General features: G+C 35.0%; 1 long non-coding RNA gene across 1 annotated transcript in view; it reads left to right on the top strand.

Annotated features, from left to right (window-relative positions):
• LOC116426200 (uncharacterized) overlaps positions 1 to 14270 on the top strand; it is a 187155-nt gene extending 172885 nt beyond the window's left edge. Inside the window, exons 3-4 of the long non-coding RNA XR_004234855.2 lie at positions 13113 to 13183; positions 13888 to 14270. This is a non-coding gene — a long non-coding RNA (uncharacterized LOC116426200). The remainder of the gene's footprint in view (positions 1 to 13112; positions 13184 to 13887) is intronic.
• The last annotated feature ends 3512 nt before the right edge of the window (positions 14271 to 17782 follow it).

Genomic DNA, 17782 nt, shown 5'->3' with positions numbered 1-17782 from the left:
TTCGATCCGCGAATTCTTTGTACGGCGAAATTACTCGCACGATTTCAAGAGAGAAATCTGACTGTCCATTACTATTTATGAATCATTCGATGCCGGCGCGAACGCGTCATTATTAAATGAAATCGATTTGCGATCGGCGCACGAAGAAATCCGCTAAGCGTTTGAAATTCTTTCCCGTTGTGAGTAACACCGTCTCCATCGCGAGCCCGTTCGGTTATTGATAACTTGTTGCCGTAATAGAATCAATCGAAACACGGCAACTATAGATACGACGTTATATCTTATTTCTGGCGAGTGCCAGGAATTCGCGTTCCGCGGCGCGAAGAATATTTACCGGCGATTTCGCGGCGAACCGATTTATTATTATCAATAATGCGCCACTCTTGTATCTAAATGTTAAAACGAATTCGTGCTACCTGCCGTCTACCTGTACTACGAACTGGGCAATATCAATTTAACGTAAACTTCGAACGTTACGTGCCATTTTTCCATGCGGAAATTGTATGCAATATCGCGCGAATGTACCGCCTAATGGGAAACAGATAGAGTGTGAGGTGCATAATGCAACTTGTTACTGAGGTATAAATATAGGAATATTCACATGATTTTTGCATGACTGTTGTTTATTATCTCAGATTTATGTAACACCCGAGAAAATTCGAAGTTGGAAATGGTAAAAATTGAAAAATATATGAGCAAATGCTGAATTATTGGGCATAGAAATTGCATCGGTTTGTAAATACCTAGAACATGATAATTTAGTGATACTAGAATTAAAAATTGAGCGTTTGTTCGTATTTTATAATATAAGTAATACACAATGTATGGGTATTTTCTTTATCCCGTACTTAAATTACTTATTATTAAATTACTTAACCCTTTACTTAAACGATACAAGTTATTATTAAATCATTTAACCCTTTACTTAACCCCTTGCCCTATAATATCGCGACAGGCCCGTGATAACAATTTTAAACTGAATTGGTCAAATTTAAATGTTATTTACTTTATTTTAATAAAAGTTAAATGCTAGTTAACTTTCGGGGTAAACACAGATGCAGAAAAAGTATCAACGTCTCTTCTCATTTTAATATAATAAATTACCCACAACGAAGTATTTTTCTCAATCACAGTTATGAAAGAAAACACAGGGCAACGGCTTAAACACTAACAGCATTAAATCCTAATTTAATACGAGGTTTACGGACGTTTATTGTACAACTTATTCTATTGTCCCTAGAAAAATTGAGGTCTGTTTATTTAGATCTTGGAGATTAGAGGTTTAATGATGAACAATTAGGGTACATATTTATGTAATTGCAACAATCAAAATCGACGTAAATATTTACTGAGTAATGTTTATACAATCTACTCTGCGTTAAATTGACACGTTCCATAAGACTGGTGTTAAACGGAACTTTGAGGTCACAAGAAATTCCACTTCATTCACATGTCAAGAGGTTAATTACCCCCATTGACGGGAACGAGAATAAAAATTACGCCCCTCCGCAGACAGCGGATTCCCGAAGGTGTGAACGTGTCGTGCGCGTGACCATACATCAAGAAATTAGTTGACTACGGTTAAATGCTCTCGTCGACTATCCGAGGATCTCGGATATACCCCGCGCGGCCGCTCGCTTTGAATTAATGCCGGTCCTTGCCGCGCGGCGAACACACACGCGGCGCATTAATCTCGTTATCCCGCACCTCGCGAATAGATCCACTTGCCGCGGCGAATAGGCTGCGAGTAATTACGCAATCGGCCGTGCCGACGGGCCGGGATTTTGAATGCACGCGACGAAGTTGACGCAACGACGTCCATTGATGACAAAATACTTTATATTAAGTCGGCCAGGTACAGGATGTTTCATTTTTTTTACGGCAAACGGTGTCAGCGTTTTCTATGATTACAAATAAGAAATAATTTTATATAAAAATAAGATTTTAAATAGTTTACTAAACCTAACCGGACCGGAACTTTTCCTACCGTAACCAGTCAAATAATTGGATACAAGATAAAGGTAAACAAGTTAGATGATGCATTTTTATAAAGTGGAAACAGAAACAACGGGGAAAACGAAAATTGAAAAATTAAATTAATCGGATAATATAGGCGTTCATAGAAAGTTAAATGAACGAAAGAAAACAGAATTTTAAATCCGGTCTTTTGGTCGGTTCCTGGTACGGTTAGTGTTGAACAGTTATAACGAAAATTAATAACTGGTGTTTTGTTCGATTGATTGGTAGTGTTTATGAAAGTTCTTATTCAAAGTAATGCCGGTTCTTGTGTATACAAAATTCGTTTTTTAAGCTATGTAAATACTTTATTTTGACCGGTTAACTGCGTTCGATGAGTGTACGAGTCATGTTAACCCCTTGGCCTACAACGACGAGTGAGACTCGTAGTAAAGATTTTCAACGTGATTCAACAAATATATATAGTACTCGGTTCATTCGAATTCGAAGTAAATATTATTCCTCTATAATCAACTAATGTACTGTAGTATCTAGAATATTTAGGGTAGATTAAAATATTGTAGGATGAATGGTTTGTTGTGCGTGCGTGAGGGCGACCAGGTCGTATTGCGACGGACCGGCGCCGGGATGTTTGGAAAATAGTGTGACTGCGTTTAGACAATCTCGAGTGGCTGAAAGAATGCGAGGAAGAGTGTCTGGAACTGAGCGACTGAACTGTGAGAAAAGCGTGTACGTGACTGCGTGAATTTTGACTATGGACGAAAGATGCGAGTGAGAAGGGTGCAAGGGTAAGAATGACAGAGCGAATGGGGGTGTGTGTTAAAAGCGAGTGGAAATGCGTACATGAGGACATTTTTGGTGAGCGACAGCGGAGAAGAACATTTTTGGTGCGTGATAGAGAGTCGTGTGTTGTATTTTTACGTGTTGTCCGTATTGTTTCTTTATCTTATTAAATATATATTGTTTTCCTAATTCTCTTTTTACTGAAGATCCACATTTTCAATATCTAATAGGAATCTACTATAGTACTTAAAAGGAAATATAGGTATAACATATGATTAGAATGTTTCTCTTTTTCCAATAAATTATTAATGACAAAGGAACCGTATCGATCAGAATTAAGGTCAGAGGCCAAGGGCTTAAAACACAAAATCGTACAATTTTTTCAACGAGAAATTATTTATTTTTTCAGATAAACGTATAATTCTTCTTTGTTTCGCTATAGGTTTCGTTGGGATATATTATAGATACATTTGCTCTGCGTTTAACAAGTATATACTTTATCATTTGATTTTATTCCACACACAATGAGAGATTTTTCAAATTAAATTCCACGGTTAACTGGTTAGACGACAATATCATTATGTTTGATTGAATGTATTAAATTGATTTGAATCCGGATAGATATAGAGTGTTTCATTTTTATTCTCCCAAATAGTGCCAGCATATCCTATTATCAAAAATAAGAAAGAATATTATACAAAGATACCATCGTAAACGCTTTATTAAACAGTTATAACAAGAACACAACAAATTATAAGTGACCAGTTTTTCGTTCGATCGATTCATGTTAACTAAAATTCCTGTTCAAAACAACGTCCATTCTTATGGATACAAAATGAACCTTTTGACTCCTTTATTGAGTGACTTAAAATTAGGTTATGTCTATTCCGAAAATCTTATATTATATATTAAGTACTATTAAGTAATAAGAAATGTATCCAAATGTTGATGATCACCAATGACTTCACCGTTAATGTGACCACCTTAAAATAAACCTAAATATAAAAAAAGAATTGGGCTACTTCGATTAGCATTCGCTGAATTTCTTTTTCTACTGATGCATGGGCACTTATTCTCGGAAGAAATGAACATTATAAAATTATGTAAGGAAATTTGAAGAGGAAAATAGAAATTTAGGAAAGTACATCTTTCAGGTGATAGGTTGGTAAATAGTTACAGTATAATCTAATGAAGCTGTATATTACTGGGAAAGGGTAAGAAAAACAAATAGTTGACAGTAAATAGGTTAAAATGAATTCAAGATTGAATAAAAGAAATGATTTTTCATAAGAATATTGAAATTATTAGCATTAATTTGAAAACAATTATTCGCACTGTATATAATTGCCTCCTTATTTTTAATCATTTAAGAACATGCTGAGACCGTTTGTCGTAAAAAAAAACGGGACACCCTGTATCCAGCTGACCCAACATATTTTGTCATGAATCGACGTTGTTGCGTCAACGTCGTCGCGTGCATTCAAAATCCCGACACCGCTGAACGCAATAAAAATGAAATACCCTGTATATATATAACTTCCGCTGCGAACGTTAAGTAAATACTAGATTGGTGCATTTTTATGCAAGTGAAATGTCCCCATTTGTGACTGCGTTTCTATTAATCGACCATATCGCTTCTTTCGTGTTGAACGTTCCAGATTAAAGTGCCTCAGTTTTTAATTCGCTCGTTAGCGACTGGTCATTATATTCGATAACATGTGTAATTAATGTAAAAGTTTCAGATTACATTTCTCGATTGAAGATCGGTTGGACCAATGGACTGCAATTGATGAATCATTATTTTCGATGTCGATTACTTTACAACGAAAGTTTATGGTGCCATAAAAGCACACATTAATCAACTAGAAGGATTCGATTAGCAATTAAATGAACGAAAAACAATATTTTTGATTCGCCTAGGCTTGAAAAATGTCGTTAATATCATATATAATATTATATCCTAAATTTGGGTATGCAATACTGATTCCACGATAATTGCATTCTTTCATGGTTAAGGCAAGGAACGTTCACTTTACTTATAACTTATACAAGTCTTCAAAAATTAATAAAAAAGAAGTAATTATACAACTTATTCTTGATTATAAATATATAAATTTATATTGAAATTCATAGTTTAAAAACGATTCAAAGAATAAAATCTGCGGTTTATTAACTAACCTCTTTAATGGACGACTTTGTTAGACATAATAAAATGAAAAGGGGTAAATAAAATAAAAAATTCATACAATTTTAAAAAGCAGTTATTCTAAGACATAACAAGAGAACATTAAAAAATTTGAACTTTAACTATTTAAAAGAATACTTGATTAAACGTATTACGATCAATTCACAGTAAATTAAATTCCCCATTATTTCTTTATAATAATATCAATATTTCATTCTAATAATATTAATACGTTATTCTAATGCTGATAAATATTATAACAATAATACTTCAATCTTAATAAATATTATAATATTTTAATATTCTTAATATTTTAAAATCACTATCAAAACGCTTGAGCTTCTGCCTCGTTCCATTAAGTAAAGAAACCACCAAACATCCATCAGCATGTTCACGCAAAACTCGTTTCTTTGTTCTAATTTTTTTCCATCCGAACATTTCCATGGAAGCGTTAACTTACTTCCCCAGGTGACTATAATTGGCAACGCGCGGGCTCGCTCCCACAAATCAGCGTGCAACGCAACGTAACGTACTGAAACTGCGATCCACGGTGTCTGTTCAGCATTTAGCCGTGTATAGCGGGGCTCCGGCGTGGTATGATCGAAGGATATATCGCGACGACGTACGACCACCTAAGTGAACGCGAGTAATGCTCGAGGAATCGTGAGCGTGCAGTGACGTAGCACCATTTATCCGGAGGACACGGTTTGCCGATCGCGGCGAGGGGATGCTCGATAAACTGTGTTATTTATTGCCCTCCTAAACAGCCAGCCGCCGGATTATCCTATTTTCTTTCTCGCATATATTTTTCTGCCTTTTTTCTTCGCTCAGTTCGTGTCTACACACCCGGAGAAAACTGTTTCTTATACAGCTGAACTCTATTTATCTCAACGGAATTTTTATAATTGCCAGCACTATCGAATATTTAATACAACCGCGTTTATTTCAGCAAAATTTTCGTAACTACGTGGTTAGTACTTAAACTACTGAATATTTAATGTCATTGATATGTGTTCTTATACTATATACTGGAGTACAAATTTTCTAAGAAAATTAACAGCAGTTATTTCGATTATCTTGTTTCTAGCGTTAAGTGAAGTATAAATGAGCTTCTGTTATTTGAACTAGTGCCGAGTGTCATTTCAATTATAATGTCGACCGAGTCGGATCGGATCATAGGCTGAAGGGGATCGAAATAAGAATCCAGTTTCCATTTGTAATACTGCAAATTACATTTCCCATTTGCAAAAGGAAGATTTAGAAACTTCTTTTCGTTTTTTGCTATTCATTTTTATTTTTACAATTATTTAATTAATTAAATAGAGATTAAAAACAGTTTCATTAATATGATTTTTATTATTAATTAATTATTAGAATTGTCATTTTCATAGTACCACATTTTCTGTTTTTTTTCGATTTAGTCAAGGATCCTTTCAAATTTGAATGTAGCATAAAGAAATAATTATTAGATCGTGTGCTCCTACTTTTTCACTAATATTTCTGATCTAGCTAATATTATAATTTTAATTTCTAAACTGACCATTATAGCTAGATCTAATGTTTAAATATTTTTATTTCTTTACTGTCCTAAGGAAAGTATTCAGATTTGCCTCAATCTACCTTAATTTGGGGTTTTACTATTCATCGTGTATGGTTTATGCGCAACGATGTTGGCGCGAGTTGTTTTATTTACGAACGGTTTCGGGGAACGCGTTGCAATGCTCTGTTACGTTAATTGTCTTCTCGTTCGTGATTTCCTTGAAATGCTCGGGAACTTGTTATCGGTAATTATTCGCTGGTTTAATATGAATAATTGGGATTCAGGGAATGCTCCAGTCGTAAAAGGATCATAAAGGCATCCGTTTGGTTGCTGATCTCATACGTTCCTACCCAGTGTTTATATACTGTCATTAATGGGCCAAGGATATTTATGTTACTCCGATAACTTACGGCGTTGTTTACGTAAACTCGAAATTAAAGAATAATGTATTCATCTAACCAGGTATTTACTTCTGGTATCGTGGATTTTATTCTGTTGAAAGAGAATCGAGGATGTTTTCGAGTATCACTGGAGTATTTGGATCCTTTCCATACAAAAATTGTATAAAAAATGAATAAAAATGGATGGAGTTGTAAGTAGAGATTCATTTACCTCACGCTATTTTAAATGTTAAACATTCTAACTCCTTGTTTTATATATTAGGTTTCTGATCATTTCCTATGAATCCTTTTAGTTTATTAATCATGTTTTTAGTTTATTATTATATTTTATATTCTTATAGTTCATTAGTAATTTAATAAATTAAGAGATTATCAGAACATAAATAATACATTAGTGTACCGCTGGGAGATCTCTTGGTGGCTAGGCAGAGAAATTCGGATAATCGATCAGTTCTTATCTTGCCTCGCCCACTTTTCTGTTCATTTTATTTCCTGATTCCTATTTTCGATGACTAATCTACTGTCTGTCAATACAGTTACAAGTAAACAATAAAAACTATAGAACTGTAAGAAATGTTCAAAGGTTCCGTGTGTAAGCCGTGTCCATTAGGAACTGTTTCCCGACGTTTCGCTAGCATTGTAGCTAGCATCATCAGTGAGGACTCACTGATTACAGTGTCACGGCCTACACCCGGAAACATTGAGCATTTCTCATAGTATCCCTGGCCGTGAAAGCCTTAAACAAACTATGAAACTGTAGATTAAAAGGACACTTCTTGCCTCTGTGTCTATCCGTAAGACATCGAGGCATCTTCCAATCGTACTGCTAGAAAATCACTTAATGGCTAGGCTGAGGAATTCGGTTGATCAATCAGTTATAGTTTTTTCTTACACAATTTTATATTCATTTTGTTTCCCTATTCCTAATATTTTCGATTACTAATCTACTGTTCGTCAATACGGTTACAAGTAACCAATGAAAACTATAAAACTGTAAATCAGGACACTTCTTGCCCCTGTATCTATCCACTAAACACCAAATCATATCACAACTGTACGTTATTTAACGAATTAAATAAAGATTAAAAACAATTTAATTAATATAATTTTCGTTATTATCTCTTGACACAATCATATCTTCATTTTTTCATAGAACCATATTACTTGTTTATTTCTTCCGATTTTCCGTTCTCATTTTGCCAAAGATTCTTTCAAAGTTGAGTGTAGTACAATCGTGAACGTTGTCCACCATTTCCTAATGGGTTCTAATCAAAATGGTGGTGCAGCCGGAGGAACGCACAAGCGAAGGCGGTTCTTCCACGCGTGCGCCGCGCCACGTGCAACCGCCACACGCACACGGCCCTCGCAAACTAGATGCGCTCTGTCGGTCCGCCGCTATTTCCATATTCGTATGGGAAACTATTTTTTCTCCCGTCTGTTTTCTCCTTCTCTTTCTTTCGTGCTGTCCCCCCTTCGTGTTTCTCTCTTTCCATCTCACCAACGGCCTGTGCGCGTCGCGAGCGCGTACATCGAGGGGAGATTACCGCGTCTCGTTGTAGGCGTTTCGCTATGTCGGCGTGCCGCATCTGGGATCGGTGTCCTCTAACGGGACGCGATGCAAATCCCGCGAAAGCTCCGGGATAAAATCCTACGGCAGGATCGCGCCTCGGGAATTCGTTCAATGGCGAGGATCACCTGGAGCAGGCAGTTACACGAAAAAAGCGGACAGAAAGGAGCACACATGGAAAAAAGCGCACATAGCGAAAAGCACACGTGGAAAAAGCCGCACAGTGTAAAATACGCACAGTGCATAACCTATACGAATTATACAATTATAAATCAAAAGTGTGGGCGAGAAAGGGATTCTTCATTCCCTCCCCATAAAAAGACTAACCCCATCTACACCAATCTTTATTATATAAATAAATCCCTTCTAGTTGCATAGTAACAGCAGCCGTTAATAATTATGATAAATTACCAAAAAACTCTTATGTTTAACCCCTTGACCTACAATATCGTGTCAGGCGCGAATATTTTAAACTGAATTTGACGAATGTGAATGTTATTTGTTTTTTTTTTTTAATATAAATTGAATATTACCTTTCTATTATCAATCGTTAACCTTTTGAGTAAACGTAGACATAGAATAAGTACCAAAGTTTTTTCGTTTTCTAGTGAATTATTAACGATAAAGGAGTTGTGCCGATCATAGTTAAGAAATAATTTAAAGAGTAAAGGGTTATGAAGAATTGCAAAGCAATCAATAATTTGTTTAATGATAAGCTAGTATTTTTTTGCAATAATTCAATAAATATGCAGAGCACCTCGCCCCCCGCCTGTATGCTTTACAATTGTATAATTCATATATGTATGGGTTATGAACTGTGCGTATTTTTCCTGTCCGCTTTTTTGTGGTTACCGGAGTAGGCAATGTCCAACCCGCGACCTGTGATCAGTTACAGTTGCCGATCAAAGAATGAACCCTTCGAGGACGTGTGTCGTACTATTGATCACATCAGATTTACATACCTGGAATCGAAAGATACAACCAAAGGATTTAATTATATAAACAGTAAAAGGTTTTCTTTATTTTCCAGTATTTAAGAGTTCGATATTTAATTTAGTTTTTGAAATTTATCATTTTACAAAAATTTGAAATTTAATTCTCGATGAAGTGTCAATGTATGAGACAGAAATAAAATGGTTCTGTTGGTTAATTAGTGCAAGGTTTTCTTATATCTTAGGTGCGACTGATATTATCGACGCTTCATCAGAGAATAATGAATATGTATATTTATGTACCATGCACCGAAGTTAGAAAGTGTGACATTAAATATTAAATGATGTATAACGTATTGATACATGACATATCGAAATATGTTCGTTAATTTATACGCGATTTCTCTTTAGGTTAGTTGTAAAGAGTGTCATTCGTATTCCATTGGAAAATGACGTGTATTTATAGCGGAAAAACTTTCAAGTGGAAAGAGTTAAATATAAAGAGATGAGATAAATACTCTTCGTCTAGTTGCTGTATTAAATATAAAGAAAAGAAATGAATATTCTCCATCTACTCTTCATTTAGCTAAACGAGAACCGATCAAATGAATGTAAAATTCTGCGTTTTCTTTTGTTCAATTAACTTTATATCAATTCCTATATTATCCGATTAATCAGTTTTTCAATTTTTGTCTTTTCTTTTCTCTCCGTTGCCATTAAGAAAATTGTATCACCTAATTGTTCAGCTTTAATTCGTAATCAATTATTTGATTGGTTATGGTAGGAAAAATGCCGGTACGGTTACAGTTAACACTTTCGCTGGCACAGTGACCCTATGAGACCGGAGTTTCGAAATGACTTGAAAACAATTATATTTCATAAGACAACTAACTTCGAATAAAACTGTCCAATGGCGTAAATCATTTGACAACAGAGTAACGTAAGAATTGTGGTAGCAAATAATTAATAATTTTTCCTTTCTATCTTTGTTATAAAAGAATAAGTGATACGTAAAACGCTGGTGTTTTTCGTAGCAGCCAACGTGTTAAATATAAAGAAATTAAATGAATATTCCTCATGTATTCTTTACCTAGCGACTATAGAAAATTTCCTAGAACTGACACCGGTTTGTAGATCACCGATCGAAGAACAATGACCTGGAGTATCCATCTGGTTCATCTGGTTCCGGGGTTGTTGCTGCTCTTGTGTGGAGAAGATCACTGTTTCCCAGGTCTCCGGTAATCGTCTAAGAAATTTGCAATCTCAGGAGAAGTGGTTGGCTCCGGTCCCAACGACGCCAACGATTTGCGGAGGAAGTGGATCGGAGAGGATGAAGATAACTTCGGGACCGAGTGGGTTCCCGATTTTTCGAGACGCTTCGGATCTTCGTGGCGCGCCGCTGTATCGTGAATAGATGATTTCCTGGACGTAGGAAGTAGGAAGAGGATCTGGCGACCGCGATACCATCGCTACGAGGATCGATCGGCTTGGATATCTTGCGGATTTTGATGAACGGAAGTACGTTACAATCAGCCTCGTGACAGTGAAGCGATAATAGCATACCTACTTTAGCGATTATAAGAAAATGAAATCTTTATTTGATCCGAAATATTTCTGAAATGTTTAACCAGTTAACTGCGTTCGACGAGGATGCACGTCACCTTAAAACGCAAAATGGTACTAATATTTTCAACAATAAATTATTTATTTTTTCGGATAAATGTGTAATTCTGCTTCGGTTTACTTTAGTTTTTCAGTAGAATATATTATAGATGCATTTGTTCTGTGTTTGACGAGTTTATTATTTGACTTTATTGTGCGCACAATGAGAGACTTTTCAAACTAAATTCCATAGTTAACTGGTTCAGTAGTCTTAAGTGTTTCGTTGAATATGGCTAAGTAATTTAAGCTGGAGAACTGAGTATAAGAATCTTGTTTTTTCGATTATGGTTTTGTTACAAACTTTTTCGAAAAGTAATATGTCTGTAGTTGCTTTGATGAATTTTAAATATATTCTTGAATCAGATATGATTGATATTCGATGTTGTCGCAAAACAAAATTGATTTCTTTAAGTAATCTATAAGACTTCAATAATATAATACAATAATAGATATAAATGGTTACTGATTTTATGAAGTTCTTTTTATTTATAAATATCCTCTATAAACATTTTAACCATCAAATATCATCAAGCAAGCAATTCTGTTTCAATATTCTATAAAAACACAACGCGCCTATACAAAATAAATATAATATTAAATTGTAAAAGAAACTTCTCAACTAAAACATGCAAAAAATTAAAGTTAACCTAAAACTTGTTTACAAACCTCATTAGAAACTGCGACTTTCTAACAAACCTAAAAAAAGAATTAACCCTAAAATATCGTATCACACTCGTGCCGTATCGTTTTCCTATTATTAATTGTAATACCTCGAAGTAAACACAGCCACAGAATAAGCATAGAATTTCGTTCTCCTAATGAATTATGAACAACAAAATATCTAGAACGCAATTGTAAAAGAAACCATAGTGCAAGGGGTTAACAAATCCACTACACCAAGCACACTTTCCATTCTCCCTCGAAATAATTAACACCCGATCCAGCTCAGAGAAACACGACACGAAATCCCTCGGAAATCTATCGGGCTCCGCTCTCCACATAGTGGAAACGTGACAGGCTACAGATCCCCGGCGAGAGACGCGCAATAGATTCCGCTCTATACGCGTGCAGTTCAATTTAAATTTGTCCAGAAGCGAAAGGATCTCCGGGTTGTCTTTTAACGGGATCGAATGCAAAGCAGCCCGTCGGGAGTCGGGTCCCGGAAGCAAACGTTCTCGGCGAGCAGTGCTCGCACCCGCGCCATCGTCCCTGATAAATTTTCGTGTTTCTCCTCTCGGGTTTCAGCGCTGAACCGCAGCGGGATCACCTCTATCCAGGCGAAATGGCGATAATATGGAGATACGGCGGACCCGCGTCAGATTGAAACATCGCCTGAAATGTGTAACAGCAACATCACGGCAACGAGGAAACCGTGTTTCCCGCGGTTTCGCCGAATCGTTCCATATCTGGCCGAGCCTTTCCTAACGGGACCGCGCGAAACTCGCCACAGGACCGGGACACCCTACACGATCCCCCATTTTCGATGAATTTCACGATACCTCCGTGAAACTGCGTGCGAATGCATAATGCACCGCGCCCGATCACCCAGTCAGATCTTAGCTGACAATAAATCAGCACGCGTGCAGCACACCCGGTATGTTGCCTTGCGGAGATCTGCGCGGAGGATCGAGGCTGCGTGTTCTGGAACGGGACGTTTTTATTCTTTTTAGATTGGGATGCTGGAATGTTGACGTGGTTGCTCTTTGGAATGAATTTGTGGGTTTGAATGTAAATATTTTTCAAGTATTCAGGAGCCATTAACATGCAGCCAAGAACACTTCAACGAAATCTCCTTCCCCACTCGAACAAACGTATCTCCTCACAAATGAACGAATTCGTAATCATTAATCATTTGAAAACGCAACAGAAATCATATTTAATTTTAATTCGTGTAACCATCCATTAGAATATTAATAATTGATAAATATTAGCAGCTATTTTTGAAATCATTGAAGTCCTTCATTAGAAATCTCAACGTTATTCTCACTTTTCTAATCAAATACCTGTAGCACGCAGAAAATCCTGAATTCGAAATAGTTAAATAATTGATCTTCTGTCATTTCAGATTCCAATTTCACGACGGCCAGCGAGGATTGATGAAGAATGCGCGAGTCTCACTTGGTTTGATTCGTTCGAGTAAGTTTGCTTGCATTTCTAAATAGTTCATTTTAATGCATTGACGTTCGACGATTGGATTCTAGGCCATTTCACTATATACATAGCATTCATCATGACAAATTAAACTGCTTCGTAACCAAGTCAACAGTTGTCGTTCCAATAATTCCGTAAGAGCATCAACTTTTGCATAGTAAATGCACTCTAACTTCAAGCTAATTATTCAAGCACATATTATTATATTTTTATTTAAGATAATAGAAATAATGAAACTAAACTATAATAATGAACTGTAGTAATTATTATTTCTCATTTCATAAATCATGTGCATTGATTTATCTTTTAAAGTTAAACTTAAATTTTAATATTAATCTATATTTCAAACTTAAACTTAAATATTTATATTAAACTCAAATTTTGATATTAAATTATACCTATTTTAAAAATAAACTACCAGTTTGATGCAAAACTATATTTCAAAATTAAACTTACAATATATTGCAAATATAATTACTACACACGTTCATTTCATTCGATACGTGGCATTTCCGTTGAAACAGCATGCAACGGAATGTCCGCGTTGAATCCAAATGACCCGGCTCGAATCTATCGCGTTAAATCGTCCCCCTTTGGAAGGTTGAAGGCTTCAAAGCAGTATAATTCATTATATGGCAAATAATTTCAATTATTCGCCACGGTTGGCTGAACAGTTTTTTGTAATACAGACAGAGTGATTTAAGACGTTAAGCTGCATCGGCGTACCCGATCATACAGCCAAGCGGACCAGAGAAGGAAATGGTTAATGAAGCAAAGAATCATACATTAACCAGAAAAAACGGCCTTTCACGGTTTCGTTCGTAAGATGAATCGATAGCTTGCGATACGGAGTAAAATAAGAAGTATCCATTATGTAACGTCGGAAGTAGACACAATTTATGTCGAATATTCAAAAGTACATGTAAAGGTATTTAAATGTAGTTCGTCCCTACAAGAATTCCTTACGAAATTGTCGAAGCTAGCATAAAAATAAATTTTTGCTTGTGTAAAATTGGACGACAATTATTACAATCATATTACTTTTTATTTTTATTGGTCAACATATTAAAGATTCTGGTGCTACAATGATATTAATATACTTCAGAATAATTTGTGAAGTTGTTAATCTTTAATATTTGTAAACGAATGCATTTATTTACTTATGCGAGGAACTAAAATTTGATAGTTTTATGTATATACGTCTGCAAGTCTATGTTTCTACCAATCAATAAAATAATGAAAAAATTTTGGTGGGCAATATAAATGTAATTAAAATGTATAAATCAGTGGCCGCAAGTAGTCTGTACTCCCATTATTATAGAAGATGGGGGTTATAAATTTCAATTATTTATTCCGAAAAATTTAATATTAGCATAATAGAAATAATCCCTGCATGGCGAATGTAAATTATAACTGTTTTATTTCTACAGTATTTACCTATATATACATATATTTATTCATACATATAATTATTTATATAACATACAGTTAGATGTAAATGTAAAGTATGTAGTTAAAAGTATACATAAAATTTTATACGCCATAATATGAATACATAAAATCCGTAGTCTACCATTAATTCTGCAACCGGTGAAATCGAATTAAATAGCAAATAAAAGTTCCTTATTTGAGAACGTAACGCGAAGCAGTTTGTTTTTATTACGACAAAAACAAATCTAACACAAATCCGAAGAATTCGTGTCAATACGTAAGATAAATGGGCCAATCTAATAAAAATTATAAATTTATATTCTTTGATAAAAGACGTAATTCATATTCTACTGTAATTATATTCCTTTAATTAGTATATTCTATTATATAAATAATATATTCTATTAAAATGCTGCACAAGGCTGTCTTAATTCAAGGAAAAGGAATCCATAAACCGAAGCCCTTGTGTTATGTTACTATATGTTAATCCTTAAACAGCAGTAATTAAATCTATGTCAAGCATCCATTTTAATAATTTATTTATTCCAATTAGAAAATTTCGGGTAATTTAAAATAATTTTTAAAAAGTATCTAAAAATTTGGCAAACGACTGCCCAAACGGATTTAAGAATCTGCTTAAGCACTGCTTAGATACTCATCGAAAGGCATCACTTTCCAACAATTAACCCTTCAGAGACAACTTTAAAACCTTCCTCCGGTATAGATAATACTATAATCTGTTAATAATTTAAACGTTTTAATACTCATAGCACCCTTTAATTTTTAATAAATAGAAAAAATGATGACCAAATAATAAAATTCGGAACGATATCAAACTCAGTACTATACACAGGACTCATCTGCAAAAAGTGAATCGTTAACTAATATCTTGTTTTATATTCATTAACCCTTAACGAAAACATATACAATCAATTATTACGTAATTCGATTAACGAAGCATTTGTTTAAATCAAAAAACCAATTCTGTTTCTCTTCGAATAATTCTACATTTACCATCACACGACCTAATCGAACTGTTTCAATATTGACACGGTCACAAACATTAACAGACGGGTAAAAATTCCTGAATTCTTCCTTTTCCAATTATTAGAATGATGTTATTCCGAGATATTATTAAAGAAATTGATTTAGCGATGCGAAAACTCAATTGTAAACCAATGGAAATTCCGATAGACGCACTCTTGGAATTTCTATAAAGAAATTCTAAAAAGTCAATTTAACCCTTTACCACTCGTGCATCGTGCCGGAGATGACAATATAAATTTGTTATAGAACGTTGGAAATTGTTAGAAAAAGTATCACACTTTAGAAGATCATAAAAATTAAATCTTATTATAATAATAATAAATAAAATAAATATAAAACGTTGAATTCTACCGCTATAAATTACTTTAATTCATTTCCCTAAAAATAAATACAAGCTTACCCTTGTAAGGCTCTAAAGGCTTAACCCTTTGCACTCGACAATACTTCTCACTACAAGCATTCATTATTTTCTAACGAAATGTTAACAATATTATTTGCAACTTACATAAAGAAATATGTTGCATCAGTTATGGGGCAGAATTGTTTTATTTCTATGTTTCATGTGTTAATACCTTATTCAACATTTTATACTGAATTTTTCAAATGACGACTGAGAGTCGCCTCTCGAGTGCAAAGGGTGAACCCCTAACGGTCGGAAGGCCGCGCTACGAAGATATAAAACTTACGCCATAGAAAACGAAAGAGTGCAATATGAGGACATGTAAAGAATGTAATCAACTAAATATGTTAGATTTATATCTAAATAATCCAGTTTAAATTTGTTATTTAATCATTCTTGTAAATGTTTTATAAGTTTTCACCTAATTTTCTGTCGTCTTATGGGGTAGTATTACAGAAAAACTTCTCGATCGTTAAGGGTTAACTGCTCGGTAGTTTCAGTGTTAAAGGACAAAAGCATCCTAACCGTATCCCTCGAATCAGCCACTCGAAAAAACAGCCACGTTATAAGGAGATGGATGTACAAAAAAAAAGAATGGTACACCGAGCACTGGGAAGCGGCAGAAAATAGAAAAGGATTTATCTGAATAATCTGCATACGAGTAGAGGCAACGTGTCCGTCACGGTCGCATCCCGCATACCTATCATATCAGACCGGAGTCTTGTTTTTTGTCCATCCCGGCACATACAATGCTGACGATTTCGTAAGTGTAGCGTGGCGATCGCGAAGTGTTTCAGCGCGTTTACGCGCGCGTGCTGTAGGAACTGGGTCGAGCATCCGTTTCCTTCCAGCGATCCCGCTGATCGCGCCGCTGCTCTCTTGTCGGTTTTCGTCTTACAGCCACGGAGTTATAGTTAACGATTGTTGCGCGTCAGCTAAATTGAATCGTGTCTGGACCCCGATTAGTCACACTACAAAGATCTCTTTGTTTCGATAGCCATTGCTATATAAAGGATACCTTCTTTCTTCTGGGCTATCGTTGCGCAAACGACACGAAACAATTCTTCGATCTTCAAAGACTGGAAACAGTCTTTTTATATGCGTGGTAACACTTAATCTGTTTTTAATTCCCTTTTATACGAACTTTGAAGAATTGAAACCCTTTTTCCTGTGAAATGTATTGTTCCGTTAAATTCCTTTTGGAATTCTCTTTTCTGCAATTGTTACGCGAACAGAATGAAACAACCCTTCTATTTTTGAACATTGTAATTCTTTCTTTAGAAGACGTATTATCCCACTAAATTTAAAAAAAATTCTTTTTTCTATGAATTTTTAAGAATTATGAGCCTTTTCCTATGAAAATACATTATCTCATTAAATTTCTTTTGGGATTCGATTTGCTACTGGACTATTAATGCGTAAACAAAATAAAACAACCGTCCAATCCTAAAAAATTGGAACTTTTCGTAGAAAATAAATTACTCCGCTTTCATTGCATAATTCTTACGCATACTTCGACAACCTGACAACAAAGTTCATCGGGATCGGTATATTAACCACGATTCCGAATATTCATCGCACAGATCTATTTCAAACATAAATTATTATTACTTTACAATGCAAAAAAAAACAAGTTAGCGTGACAAATGATACTTTCCACCAACAATGTTATTCCACAAACATCGCACCCCATTAAAATTCACGAA

Source organism: Nomia melanderi, chromosome 12 (genome assembly GCF_051020985.1).
Source record: "Nomia melanderi isolate GNS246 chromosome 12, iyNomMela1, whole genome shotgun sequence".
NCBI lineage: Eukaryota > Metazoa > Arthropoda > Insecta > Hymenoptera > Halictidae > Nomia > Nomia melanderi.
This window is presented reverse-complemented; position numbering and strand designations above follow the sequence as displayed.